This window comes from Tiliqua scincoides, chromosome 10 (genome assembly GCF_035046505.1).
Source record: "Tiliqua scincoides isolate rTilSci1 chromosome 10, rTilSci1.hap2, whole genome shotgun sequence".
In the NCBI taxonomy this organism is placed as follows: domain Eukaryota; kingdom Metazoa; phylum Chordata; class Lepidosauria; order Squamata; family Scincidae; genus Tiliqua; species Tiliqua scincoides.
Window position 1 is genome coordinate 333,539 of NC_089830.1, and position 3,765 is coordinate 337,303.

Consider the following 3,765-nt stretch of genomic DNA (forward strand, 5'->3'; position numbering starts at 1 on the left):
TGATCTTCACCACTCAGAAAAGTTTGGTGTCGTCTGCAAACTTTGCCACCTCACTGCTCAACCCTGTCTCCAGGTCATTTATGAAGTGGTTGAAAAGCACCAGTCCCACGACAGATCCTTGGGGCACACCGCTTTTCACTTCTCTCCATTGTGAAAATTGCCCATTGATACACACTCTCTGTTTCCTGGTCTTCAACCAGTTCTCAATCCATGAGAGGACCTGTCCTCTAATTCCCTGACTGTGGAGTTTTTTCAGTAGCCTTTGGTGAGGGACCGTGTCAAACGCCTTCTGAAAGTCCAGATAAATAATGTCTACGGGTTCTCCAGCATCCACATGCCTGTTGACCTTTTCAAAGAATTCTATAAGGTTTGTGAGGCAAGACTTACCCTTACAGAAGCCATGCTGATTCTCCCTCAGAAAGGCCTGTTTGTCTATGTGGACCTGGATCTTGGATCTGGATCTGAATCCAAGACCTGGATCTTTCGTTGGACCACACTCTCTTTGCGAGTCTGGAAAATGTGGTAATTGCTTTGTCTGTTTAGCTTGGTATCAAGAGAAAGAGCGGTTTTCACCCTAAACCCCATGCACCATGTGAGGTTAACAGACTGTGGCGAGGCAGCACTTTATTGGCTGGGAGCTGCCCAGCTTAAGGCGGGTGGTAGCTGCCCAGTGAGGTGCAATGATCTCTCCCATCGTCGGAAGCAATCCCTGGCATCATGCTCTATGCCAGTCGAGCAAAGACTTATAACCAGTAAACTGCTGCTTCCCGTGTTGTGCCGACCGCATATGGCGAAGTTGGAGTGTCCTCTCCAGTGCGCGCCTGGGTAAAGTGGGTACGAAGGATAGACTGTTACCCATGCAGCAAATCCCCCCTCTCCACGTCGCTGGAATGGTCCAGTGGAAAGGCAGAGGCCAATACGGTTGGTTCCAGCGGCGTCGCAGGAGTTGCCAGAGTGTGACTGTGTTCAGCCATGAACTGCCTCAGGGACTCCGGCTCCTGATTTTGCGTTGAGGTTGATTCCTGAAGCCTCTTCCATAACTGGATGTAGCCACAAGGCAGTGGAGGTTTGGGATCAGAGTTTTCCTTCTCTCAGACAAGCTGCCTTCCCAGGCTGATGAGCTTCATCTACCCGGTGGCTGTTTAGTCGCCTCTTACGACAAGTACAGCCAAACTGGGGCCATCATCAATTCTGCATTATGATAGAGAACTCCAAACATGCAGGAAAGACGCTGAGCACAGGCTAAAGGCATTAATGAACCACTCTAGGTCTTGCTTCATATTTATTTATTTATTTATCAAAAAATATGTACCCTGCCTTCCCTCTGTGATTTCTGGGTTTAATCTGGAAATTTCTGGAATAGAAGAGACCTGAACCCAATCCAGACTTGGTGATTTACGGATTACAGTTACAGGTTCCCCCCTCCAGAAAGGCTCTTGGCTGGTTTATTTTCCTAGTACAACTGGACCCTAATACGATCTGGGCAGGGATCACTCCTGAGAGACAATTATGGTTTGGAAGAAGGTCTCTGAGCAATGTTTCCTCACCTTGTGAAGCAGTGGAGGCAGGGCTGGTGCCGGAGTGGGGGATCAGGCACAAAAACCGAGTCTTCTTGAAGAAGCCGTGTTGAGGGAAAGCCGTGATTCTGAGGTTCTGCTTTGCATCTGTGAAATGTTGGAGGGTGTGAAGAGGTTGTGGCATTGCCCAGCAACCACTGTGGACAAGATGCCCCGGCAGTGCTGGCCATGACATTTTGCTGCCTGAAGCAGAGCGACAGCTCCCCTCCCCTCCCCTCCCTCTTTATGTTAAAATGACACCTGGGTTCCTTCTTTCTTTCTGTATCAGGAAGGGAGGTGGAAAAGAGGCGAGGGGCTATTTCGCCTTCCTTCCTCAGAAGGCCGTTCGTTGGGAGCGGCTGTGTTGCCCTGAGAACTGGCCCCCAGCCTGCCACGCAAAGCGATTCATTTCCCTTACTTCATGCTACGTGCCCAGGGTGAGGGCAGAATTTCCTGCTCCCCTGTCCAGTGTTCATCAGAGGACTGAGGCTCACTTTGGACTGGAGCTCAGTCCCAGAAACTTGGAACGTATCAAGCAACGAGGCAAAAGGCTTCTGAGCCTGCCCTAAATGTCTTCTGGCCGCTCCGTCACATCTGGGCTGAGTGGAATCACTAGAGGCAGCGGCACGAGGGGCAGAGACAACATCATCACATCATGTGACAGCACATCACTTCTGGGTTCTCCTAAAGATGGAGAATCCAAAAGTTCTAAGAACTCTGGAGCGCTTGCAGACCGATGTTTTAGTAAAGGGTCTCCCACAACTATCAACCAGTCAGTGAGGTGGCCTCTTGTGCGCTCCAGAATCTTAAAGAGTCTCTGGCAAACAAGTAAGACACTTTAGACCTCTGGAGTACACGTCACTTGCCGGCCATGTCGCTTGCCGGCAGACGCTTGATGGAGACGCCCCTTCTGGCCTGTTACCTGGGACGGATTGCCAAACGCCCCCCACTTGCTACCCCACTGGCAGAAATTGCATTAATGTCACACAGAGTCTTGAACTTGGGGCACTCCCCTTCTTAGAAGTTAAGCCCTGGAGAGAATCTTCTCCCCCTCCTCCCCCTCCTCCTTGTGGTGTGGCTGCTTTGACTTTCCTCTCCACATAGAGCAAGAATGAAGGACACTTCCTCTCACTTCAGCTGAAATCATTCATAACGTGCACCAAGGAGATCACAGTGGATTCCCCTGCGCTCTCCAAATGGGTCACAGGCCTTGCCGATAACGGAGCAGCAACTCAGACCAGGTAGGCGACTTTTGGTCCTCCTGCCAGCTTCCTGGAAGCACAGGGCTCTTTCCCCCTGGTCCTCTTTTGCTCACCATGTGGATTTATTTGCAGATTCATTCAGGTACTTGCTGTCATGGTGTGTGAAGTCTTGCTCTGACGATTGCATTCCTCAGTCAGCCGTATCACGGCCACACTGTACCATGAGTACAGCCCACCAGATGTTTGGACGTCTTGGGATGTTTGGGGTTCTCACTAGTTGGAACTCTTCCCAAAGGTTTAAGAACCGATAAGATATTGCCGTTACAGGTTGGCCATCCCTTAACCGAAGTGTTTGGGACCAGAAATGTTTTGGATTTTTCCATATTTCAGAACACTTGCATAAACATGCAAGAGATCTTGGAGATGGGGCCCAAGTTCGAATTCATGTATGCTTCATATACCCTTATACACATAGCCTGAAGGTAATTTTATACAATATTTTAAAATGATTGTGTTCATAAAACAAGGTTTGCGCGTGAAACACAGTTTGTGATTTTATTTCTTTAGGCTAAAAAGTAAAAAAAAAAAGTCATGTTGGTGCTCCAAAAAGTTCTGCATTTCAAAATATTCTGTAATTCGGAATTCCGGATAAGGGGTGCTCAACCTGAATAACGTCTGATGTTCCTAGCAGTGCAGCTCATTGCGGATTTCAGCTGTTATCTTGTCAGTGCCTCTATTGGCTAAATATTTCTTAAGGGCCTGGCACCTACTGCACCAACGACAATCGGGTGCTGGTTGCCTTCTTTCCCCCGAGGTGCTGCATATCAGTGTCCAGGTCTTTGCATTTTGCAGCCTTTTCCCAATGGTTTCTCTTCCATTTGATCTCCTCCTGGAATGGCCACATCAGTAAGCATCACCTCTTTCTTCTCAACCACAGTTATGGTGGGTGTGTTGTGTTCCAATGGATTTTGTAGTCCCACAAGATTTTGACCTGCAAATTTTCTGCC